Source organism: Wolffia australiana, chromosome 7, assembly GCF_029677425.1.
Source record: "Wolffia australiana isolate 7733 chromosome 7, ASM2967742v1".
Lineage (NCBI taxonomy): Eukaryota > Viridiplantae > Streptophyta > Magnoliopsida > Alismatales > Araceae > Wolffia > Wolffia australiana.
Genome location: NC_135841.1, coordinates 17,724,851 through 17,736,186, shown reverse-complemented (window position 1 = coordinate 17,736,186; position 11,336 = coordinate 17,724,851). Strand labels below are relative to the sequence as shown.

At 48.7% G+C, this 11,336-nt stretch overlaps 1 long non-coding RNA gene across 1 annotated transcript; it reads left to right on the top strand.

Annotated features, from left to right (window-relative positions):
• Window positions 1-1,748: 1,748 nt before the first annotated feature.
• LOC144705771 (uncharacterized) lies at window positions 1,749-4,395 on the top strand. Its single transcript, XR_013582103.1, has 3 exons — window positions 1,749-2,199; window positions 2,412-2,527; window positions 4,142-4,395. It is a non-coding gene; the product is annotated as an uncharacterized LOC144705771 (long non-coding RNA).
• Window positions 4,396-11,336: the final 6,941 nt, after the last annotated feature.

The window sequence follows — 11,336 nt, the reverse complement described above, 5'->3', positions numbered from 1 at the left end:
TCTAAGAACAGTTCTTGGATTCTTTAGCAAGCCTCTTCACGTCAAATGGTGTCCGCACTGTGCATCGCCAGCATCACACGGCTATCCGTGCCGCACCGTAGGGCCGCAAGCGTCGTGGGCACTAGCAATGCCAGCATCGCGTATCGCCAGCGTTGTGCGCGCCAGCCATGCGGCCAGCACTTATGCCCACTAGTGCCATGCGCCAGTATCGCTAGCACCGTGCACGCCAACCATGCTGCACCGCATTGCCACTGCGCGCACCAGCCGCGTCGCACCCAAGTGCCTCCACCTAGCGCAGCACTCCAGTTGCGTACCGGAGTTTGACCGCTCGTGCCCAGGACCGAGTCATCGCTGTGTCGCACCTTCTCACCTGAGCAGATCTGTCTTGATTACGAACACAAACATCATGCCGTGGACTTTGGAATTGACCCTTCCAGGTTTTACCACCTTCCCTCCTCTTTGTTCATAATTGTCTTATTTCGTTGAGTGATGTATTTGTATACGTTCCTCTGCCTGGATTTTATTGATAACAATAGGTTTAGCCACCGTCTTGTCAAGGTGTAGGAATCTTATTGTGATACGATAGATCAACTAACGATAGAGGACATGAATGCCCTTGGGCACTTTGTGTCCCGCTCTACTTAGATTGTCTAGTTAGTCCAGAGGGACATTGGGAGTCTGATTGTGACTAGTTAATTCTTGGATATATGGCTTGTTGTCGAACTCATTTCAGCGCTGCCACGTTTTACTCATTATTTTTCCGTTTCAACACATCATTTTGCTTGTCTGGTTTAATCCCCTTCCACATCTGTGTTGTAACACGAGCTGTCCGATCCTGGTGCATTTTGTGTTACATCAATTTCTCTATCTCTATTGCTATCAATATTGATCTCTGTCTCTACCTCTATCTTCATTCCTATCTCTATCGCTATCACTATCTCTATCTCCATCTTTATCTCTATTTTAATGTATAGCTTTATGTTTATCTCTATGCCTACCTCAATCTCTTTCTCCATTTCTATCTTTATCTCTATATCTGTGTCCATTTAAATCTCTTTTATTATCGCTATACCTAAATTTATTACTATTTATCTTCATCATTACTTCATTTTATATATTTCTCGTTCCATATCTGTTTATCTATCTCTATCTATATTCCTTTCTCGCTCTATATCTCTTTCTATGTCTTTATAGCTATCTCTATCTCTATCTCTATCTCTATCTTTACCTCTACATCTGTATCTATCTTGATGGAGGACCATTGTGAAGCTCCTATTCAAACCCTTCATCACTTGCGACATGATGCCCGAGCCGACGCAAAGAAACCGACCTGCAAGTACACGGCTTGACGATCGATCGGGTAAATTATGCAGTTTATTTTACGCATTTCTTTATGTGTAAGGACTCTTAAGGGGGCGACCTTTTTAGGCCATGTTTTGTTTTTTAAGTAATTGTTTAAATTGGCCCATTAGGGGAAGGTCTCTCACTTGAACCATTCCCCTAATGACCCATTAAGGCATCCACCTATATAAAGGAGGGTATGCCTTAATGGAGAAAGGAGATTGACATTTGGAAAAGTCAAATTTCGTGTTAGTGGTTTTGTTCTTTTTATTTTTACGATCCTGATCGACCTTGAAATTACCGGCATTTTCACCATTGAATTCGTCAGATTGACATCCTCAACTAATCTCTCTACATCATTGGTAGATTCACTCATCAAATCAGGAAACGGTGGGAACGACCTCTTCTTCACCGCCAGTTTGATGATCTCTTCTTTTTGCGAGATTACTGTGGTGAATCAAAATTAGCCGACGACCGTGGCCCCATTCTACAGTCGTTCGCTCATCCCTGGTTGCTGTTGAGTTTTCTTGATGATTTCTGGCCGTTTCCAGCCTGGCTACATTATTTTTTTCTCTCTCTTTCGTGTGACGACCGTGGAGTTTCGACTCGTTCTGGTCCTTACCAGCGTTCGGCGATGATTTATCCGGCCAAGGAAATTGCTACACCGAATGTTTTGCTACACCGTGGAATTGACTACTCGCCTTCTCTCTCGAATGCTCAATTGATCGTGCAATCGACTGCGGGAAGGTTATACCGGCGACGGAAGAGGAAGAAATGCCTGTTGAATTACCATGCAGCCTTCTTTGATTGGATCTTCATTGTTTGGCCCTCGTTGGGGCCTATTGAATTCCTGTGCAGGTTTGATTGGCCACCCTTCACCGTGTTGACCAAATAGGATTTCCTTTCCACTGTTCGGGTCTTTAGAATTCTTTCATCGGGACCTATTGTCATTATTTGGTCCCCGCGTTGACCAAAGGAGTTTCATGTCCTCTGTTTGGGCCTTTTGGACTCCTTCAGCGGGATCCATTATCCAGCACCTGCTGATCCTTCCGAATTGGAGATTGCACCAGGTTGAGACCAGCTGAATTGGAAGATATGTTGTGTCGCCTTGTACCGATCACAGTTGAATTGGGCGACTCCTGGACAAAGCATTGTGCAGAATCAACTATTCGGATGCTGCCTTCAGGTCATACCCTTTAAACTCCCCCTTTTAATTTCAGCTTAATTACTTTCTTCAGTGCTGACGACATCATTCCTCTGCCTGAGAGAGTGTATATATATATATACAGGATTAGCCACTATTACTTGCGCAATAGGAATCTTGTTTCTGAGGTGTCGATTTAGGTTCGCCAGCGACGGGGGTTGGGACGCCTCAGAGCAGTGATTACTCACCTCACTGCGTTTGTGTTTGGATCGATCCATGGGTCATTGGGAGCCTTTCGCGTTCCTAGTTTTGCTCTCCAACATCCTTTCGGGTCTAAGGTCTTATTCAACAGCAATGGCATATTAATCATTATTTTAAAAATTATCATTCATTTGCTACATTCACTTTTCTTATTTCTTGTGTCATAATTAGATCGACAAACTTGTCCGATCGTGTTACATCAAAGCTATATCTCAATTTCAATTTCAATCTACATCTATTTCTCTATCTCTATGTCTACCGTTATTTTTATCACTATATCTGTCTCTATTTATGTAGCTATCAATATCTGTATCTTTACTTTACGATATCTGATTATCTGTCTATATATATATATCTCTCTATCTCTACTGGTATATCTACCACTATCTCTATATCTATCTATATCTCTATCTCTTTATCAATCTCTTTCTCTATTTATTTTTATCTAAATCTATCTATATCCCTATTTCTATTTGTATCTGTATTCTATTTTATTCTATCTAATTCTATCTACAAATATATCTCTATCTCTAACTGTTTCTTTGTCTCTACCGCGTTCTCTATCTCCCTAAATATTTATGTCTTCATCTCTATGTCTGTCTTTATCTTGATCTCTGTATTTCTCTGTGTTTAGCTCTATCTCTATCTCTACCTCTATCGCTATTGTTATCTCTATCTCCATCACTATCCCTATTTCCCTCTCTGGGGTTGTTATCTTACTGTATATTTATATCTATTCCTATCTTTGTCTCTATCTTGATCTCCATCTTTAGTCTTATCTCTTTTGGTATGTTTACATCTATCTCTATCTTAATATCTATTTTTCTCTATAACTCTATCTCTATCTCGATCTCTATCTCTATTTCTCTGTTGATCTCTATCTATCTGTATCTCTATCTTCATCTCTATCTCTCTAAATATATCTATATCCCTATCTCTATCTTTATCTTTTTCTATATCTCTATTTTGATGCTGGATGGTTGGTGACGTCGTCTGACGAGCTAATTTCTACGGAAATGAAACTACGTGATGCGATATCCCTCGATGGTTGTACGTGCAGGCCCCGACTCGTGGGGTTTCCCTGAGCTCCAAGCTCTAGGTGGGTCGCGGGGGATGATGACAGTGACCTTCTGACCTTCGTCCGAGTGACGACGGTGACTACGCACCGATTGGATCAAATCCATTGGTGCTCACACATAACTAACAGGCTAGGCCCGTACCTAAGGAATCACTCAAGAGATTTCCTTCGAGGTGTTTTGTTCTCTTACCGAATCTAACTCGAGCGCAGTGGAGTACATACAAGAGATACTGAAAGCAATAGATTAACAAACGACTTAGGGAAAAGTGGTATCTGGTGGGTAGAATCGTCCCAAGTCATCGGGTTCATTGGTGCAGCGGCCAGTGTGGGTTAACTCAGTGGAGGCATGTTGGAGGCGAGCACGGTGTTGATCGACTAGCGACGAATGCACAACTCATGAGACATGACGCTGGGAGGAGAAGGTGATGGGGGACCATTGCAACATCACCGACACGGGACGAGTCTAGCCGCACCAAGCCGCTCGTGCGGACGCTCGCTACCCTGACTTCAAGTATTCGGCCTAAAATCGTTCGTAAGTTTTCCCTTATTGTTTGATTGTAATTTTAAATTTTGTCGGACAATCGGATTGGGCCATTGTATTAGGCCTCGTCCGTTACTTTTCCTTTATTATAACGCTTGTCTAGGGGAGGACATCGTCTCGCGATGGTTTCTTCCTCTAGGAACGACCACTTGGCACCCATCCTCCCTATGTAAGGGGATGGCATGCCCAAGTGAGAGAGGATGTTTTTGAAAATTGAAAGTGAATCGTTCTTTTTTTTCTTCTTACCCTCTTGTTGTTTTTAGAGAGAGATTAGATAGTGTAGAGTTCAAGAAGGTGGATATCGTGCTACCCTGTCGATGCTTACGCTGCCCACATCAAGATCCCTTCGTGGAACTCTTTGCCGTCGACCGATCATTCCGCCCTCGGTTTCTTGAAGAACGACGCCCAAGATTTGGGTATTTTTGATTGTTACTCGCCCAAGAATCCTCAAGGATCACTCCTCTGGCTGAATCTTGATAGGATTTTGGTCGACACTGAAATCGCGGCCCGTGCACGCATTACTCTCTGTCGTCAGCTGCTACGCGCCGCGACCCGCTGCTTGCCATTCTCGGTCTCTACCCGTTGCGCGCGCCGCGAGCGCCACGCCCGCACTCCGCCGTGCGCAGCGGCCACCGCGCACCGCGCTCCTGGCATGCTGTGCTCGCTGAACACTGCGCTCACGCCCCTGCCACGTGCTGTGCTCGTAGCGGCCCATTCCCGTTGTGCCCACGTCCCGCGTGCCGCGACCCACTGCACGCCCCGCCATGCTTCGTGGCTTGCCTTCGCGTCCTTACCCACACACGTTACCCGGACATGTAGTGTGCTCACCCCTCTCCATGGTAACATCTCCCGGAGGCGCGTCACGCTCTGTCCTCACATCTTTGATCGCCAGTGAATCAACGGACAACCCTTGCCAGGTTTTACCTCGTCTCCCCTATTAATTCAGTATTATTACCTTTTGCAGGGCCATCTTCTGCTATCATTTCCTCTGTCGATTACTTGAAAACTGATTGGATAGGATAGCCACCGCTTGTCGAGAGGTAGGATTTCATTGTGGTAGAAGATTAAATTCCCTGATATAAAAGTGAAAACATTCTTGGGCCATTACATGCCCCTTATGACTTAGGTATCTTAGTGGATTTGAGGGATCTTTCTCCTTCTTAGAGGTTGCTCGTCAATTTGCTCATCATAGAGTCTTCTCAAAACACCTGATTATTTTTTCTCTTCTTGAATTTAGTGGATCTTTCACCTTGTTAGAGGTTGTTCCTTAAATTGCTCATCATAGAGTCTTCTCAAAATACCTGCACATTTTCTTAACAGATCATTCACAATTCTTGTTATTTCATGTTGTAATACGAGCTGTCAATCCCGGTACCGATCGTATTACATCAGAAGGCGAGCCAGAGGCAAGATGACATGGCACAGGCATCCCTATGGGAAGTGTGGCGGCGGTGCAAGCGGCTGATTGAGCGGATGGCATGAGCGGTGGCTTAGACAACACTAGGCGGGTGGGGCACGAATGGCCCAGCAGGCAACAGCAATGGCCATACGGGTGCGGTGATGTGAGCGTCATGAGGTACACCGACAGCGGCGCACAGGCACAACAGTAGAGGCGCCTAGGTGAGCGCGAGCGTGTAGCAAGGGGTGGCAGGGACAGCTGCAAGCGGCATGGGACATGGCATGAATGTTGGCACGCTCATTGGGGCACATTGCAGGTGCGGGCATGGGTATGCGCGGTCATGACTAGCAGTGCGGCATGGGTGCGGGTGTGAGCATGGTGGCGCGGCATGACTAGCGGTGCGGCATGGGTACGGGTGTGAGCATGATGGCGCGGTGTGGCATCGCATGAGGGACGACATGGCGGGGGCACGGGCGTGAGCAGCGGCACTAGCTCTCGGGGTGTGAGCATGACGTCAAGTAAGTCCCCCCTTGATTCCCGACATGCTAAGGTGCCCCCGGGTGGCTAGGAGCGGGTCGAGTCCGTATCGCCGTGGTGCAGCGTCCGGATCTGATTTATATACTCGGCAATTCATTCGGTGACTTCACGGTCGCCAAAGAAGCCCCAAGAAGAATCAAACATTTCCGATGAGATCCATGGAGCAATTCTTAGATAGCAAGCACTAGCTCTCGGGGGCACGGTCAACTGAAGTCAACACGCCTGTTATGGACCCAACGGCGAAGTCAACCAAAGTCAACATGCGACGGTCAACCGATGTCAACACCAAAGTCAACACGCCGCAACCGTCGACAAGCACGTCTCCACCCATGCACATCCTTACGAGCGTCATGACACGACGCCAGAGGCAGATCCACAACTGCCCTTTGGCGTGACACAGCGCACGTCTTTAATTTCTCGTCTCTAATTTCTTATCATTTTCTCTTTCCTCCAAGGCCTATATATAGGCCATTGTTTTCAAGAAACATTAGGCAGTCATATTTCAAGAATTGAGTTTTCAGTTAAACTCTTTTTGGAGGACTGCCCACCCTCCCTCTACCCTCAAACCCTAGCCGTTGCTACCGCAACCGTCGCCACCGCCACTGTAGTGTTCATTGCCGGCCACCTCTTCCTCGTTTCCATCTCTCTCTCTCCCTCTCCCTCTCTTTCTCTCAGACCTGCCACCCCAAGGCCTCCCAGGCTGCCCCAGTCAGGGCCGCCCAGGCTGCCTCGGCCGCGCCCTAGGGTCGCCCCTGCCAGGGCCGCCCAAGGCCATGCCTAGGGCCGCCCCTGCCAGGTCCGCCCAAGGCCGCCCCAGCCAGGCCTGCCAGGGCCGCCCTAGGCCGCCCAGGCTGCCCCAGCCAGGCCTGCCAGGGCCGCCCACGAGCAGCCCAAGGCTGCCCAAACAGGGCCGCCCAAGGCCGCGCTCAGGATGCCCCAATCCGGCCGCCTAGGCCACGCCCAGGGCCGCCCCTGCCAGGGCCGCCCAAAGCCGCCCAAGAAGCCCCTGCCAGGGCCGCCCACGAGCAGCCCAGGCTGCCCAAACAGGGCCGCCCAAGGCCGCGCTCAGGCTGCCCCAATCAGGCCGCCTAGGCCACGCCTAGGGCCGCCCTTGCCAGGGCCGCCCAAAGCCGCCCAGACAGCCCCTGCCAGGGCCGCCCACGAGCAGCCCAGGCCGCCCAAACAGGGCCGCCCAAGGCCGCGCTCAGGCTGCCCCAGTTCGGCCGCCCAGGCCACGCCTAGGGCCGCTCTGGAGCGCCCCAGGCTGCTGGCCAGCACCGCGCGCACTTGTGCCCTGACGTCGGTCATCGTTGATGCCGTCCGACACTTCGAGCCGCACGCGCTACGCGTGCTCCGTGCACTTCGCGTGCGCTGGCGCTCCGCACGCTCAGCGCCCGCGCGCGCTGCTTCGCACGCTCAATGCCCGCGTGCGCTGCTCCGTGCACTTCGTGCGCTCTGCGCACCCTACACGCGCTTCGCGCGCGTGGGTATTCGCCTACGCTTGACTCTGTGACAACGACACTACTCATTGCCAGGGCCATTCAATGCCCGAAACGTCCAGATCTTGTCGTCTAGTGGGCTCTCTCAACGCCTGGACTCACCCAGCCTTGTCACGATTAGAATTTCCCGCATCCTCTTCACGCACCATGGTTCCGAGGTACGCCTGAACTCTTTGGTGTCGAAGTGTTCCTCCGTCAGTGTTTTCTCGAGAAGTTTCCACCGCCGTCAGAATTAGACTTGGTTTGGATTTCCACTTCTTCTCTCTCTTTCTCGAATGTTTCTTCGCGATGCAAATTCGGATATTGATTTCGGTGCTTAGGCATCGTCACGGTGGGGGAAGACAGTACTCCCGCCCTCGATAAGGGTCGGAGCTGCACCACCAGATTTTCATCGGTTTTAAATTCCGATCCGACCGTGTGAATTTTCAGTGGGTTGTTTTATCCCTCCCTTTTCCATTCCTTCCTAGCCGTCATCCATCTGTATCCAGCCCCGTTAATCCAATCGTCCATTCCTCAGTCGTCCATTCATTAGTCATCCATTCTATAGTTGTCCTACGTCAGGCATAGCCTGGGGTGGCGTGGTATTAGTGGAGCGACGCAGGTAGTACTTGTGGGCGGCCGAGCGACCAGGCGAGGGGCCATTGTGGCACCTAGAGGGCAGTCTGGTGGGCGACAATGATGGCCGGTGTGACAGCACATGGCAATAATGGCGGATTAGGGTTTCCAAGGTTTTCAAAATCATGGTGGCATTATTGTAAATAACTTGAAAAATTTAAAATATACTAAACGGAAAAGAAAACGTGTTTTTTATTTTTATTTTCTTATCTTACGAGTGAGGGGGTACCCCCCTTTAAATGGGCATAAATTTGGACCTTCTCCCTTGGGTAAAAAGGAAGAGGCCCACTTAAGGGGTCCTCTAGATGGAAAGGAGGCCGATGCATACAAGCATGTAGCCAACATATGCGCCCTTTAACACTATAAAGAGGGATACGAAACACTATGAAGACACTTTGAACCTTAGGCGGCCGATTCCCTATGCTGAATACTTGAATGTCTGGTCTCTCCCTCACTGGACGCTCCACAAGCTAACTGAGATCGGTATTAGGTGCTTAGGGAAGGGCGTGAGGTGCGGTGTGAAAATTCGCACTGACTGTGCAAAGTTTAGATTGCATGAGAAGCTCCTTGTGATGTGCGTTGTAAATTTGTGCAGAAATTTGCACCGCACACAACACAAATTTGTACAGCTCATGATCGCCAGGGCTAGGGTGGCCCTACCGGGTCGCCTAGACGATGACGCCAACGAAGGCTGTGAGGAAAATGCACTGCCAATGGCCACTCTAGCCACCACCCCGGGTCCCTGCTTTCAGATCTAATTTCTGGTGCAGGGGGTGGAGGAAGCGGAGTTGGCCCAGGGCGGGCAGTGCCGCCAAAGGCAGCGCTGCCTGGCGAGCAGAGGAGAAGGTCCACCCGTCGATGTTGTGGTCTTGGGTGCTGTTTGGATGGCGGTGGAGAACCACATGAACATGAAGTCGTTAACGAACTAGGAGAGGTCGATGTGGAGAGAGACAGCGGGGTCGGCAGGGCGGGAGGCGGCGGCAAAGATGAAGATGTGGAGGAGCAAGGCGACACCGTCATATTCGACCCAGGAGTAGACTGGGTCGACGCTCTTGAGGTGGACAGGGAGGTTGACGGCGACGATGGAGACGACTGAGTTCAGGTCCATGCCGAACTTGACGGCGAAGAAGAGCCCCTCCTAAGGAAGGGCGAGGAAGGGCCCAATGGGGCTGAGCCCGTGGTCATAGGCGACGAGCAAGAAGGCAAGCCCACCGCTGACAGAGGAGTGGAGAAAGGTTGCGGTCGTCAGCGAGAGAGGGTGGGGGGAGGCCAGTGGGGGGGGGGTGGCCGGGGGGCGTGAGCAGAGGGGTGAAGTTTGAAAAATTCACACAATCGCACATCTTCGCACTACACAGACACGTGTGCGATGTGCAGTGGATTGTGTGAAAATAGTGTGCAGTGCGATGTGCAAATTTTGCTCCAAACTGCACAACCACACATTCGCCCATTCGGTTGCCCAAACGAACCTTCCCTATGGGTGCTAGATGGTCCCCATCATCCTTTTGAGGTGGAGAAAGCTTGGCGCCTTTGAGCTTCAGACCCACTTCATCATCCATAGGAGCCAGTAACTCTGGTTGGAACTCGTCGTCAGATTTACAGGTGTCTCTTGTCGAGGGGGTAACCATATAATGGGAATAGGCATCATTGCTGCACTCTGCCTTCCCTTACAACGTCAATTATCTCTTCCAGTACCTCCTCTACGGGCTCATGCCTAATAGGGGAAGTGGACTAGAAAAGTCACTCACATCATCATCTATACTAATGGGACGAGAAAGGGATGCCGTTTTTGGTGGAGAGAAGAGGCGGCAAGGGATAAGATGACACATGGTTGGACTCATTGAAGGTAGGGCATGTCCCTCGATCAGGCAGGATAGTCACGACATATACGTTCTCCCCAATCTCTCGGGCTATTAGTAAAGGCCCGACACTACGAGCATGGAGCTTGATAGCAACACCTAGAGAATATCTCCCAAGCCTCTACCTAACCATGACCAAGTATACATCATAATGACTCACTAGAAATCAAAGTAACTCAAAAGAGAAACCATACTTCTTATGTTGAAGTGCAAAGTGTGCATCAAAATTATGACGAAACTCTCTCAAACTTCGCGTGAATGCAACTCCATCAACTGAGACCCTAGTATCCATGTCAAAGGGTGCAAGGTCAGGAGGTCTTTCTCTACCCACATATCTATCTCTATCTCTATCTTACCCCTATCTCTATCTCTATCTCTATATCTACCTTTATCCTTATTTTATCTTTATTTTTTCTATCTATATCTATCTCTATTTTTATCTCTCATTTTATCTATATCTCTACCCCTATCTATCGCTATATCTTTCCCTATCACTATCTGTGTATTGATCGCTTCCTCTATATCTATTTTTCTCTAACTTTGTCTCTATCTTTACCTTTTTTTCAAAAATCCCATTTATTTGAGCACGTTATTATAAAGTTTCAGCTGCCTATTATTCAGGTAATCACCTTGGAAATAGGAGAGCATAATGTGGTGGTAGATGTACATAAACTTTAGAATTCTTGTAATCTTTGGGATGAGCCTTTGTTAGTGGATGATGCTTGTGACTCTGATTTGTATGCATGTTGATGTAAACTGAAATACCAGTTGGTAAGTGCTCCATGCATGTGTTTTGTAGACTGAAATACCTTCAAAGGTATTGCAGTATTTGGCTCCATGCATGCTTATGACTCTTGCTTTTGCCTTTTATTTTGTGGCTGTTATTGGGGTCTTTAATGTATATGCTCCATGGGGTTTGTTAGCCTCCTTTTGCCGGCCTTTTTGATTATGACATCTTCTAGAGATTGTGGACCTGAAACGAAGAAACAATAAGCAATCAATGATAGTAGGGGTAACCTCTTGTTGTTCTCCGCCTATTTTATGATAATATCATACTTAAAAATG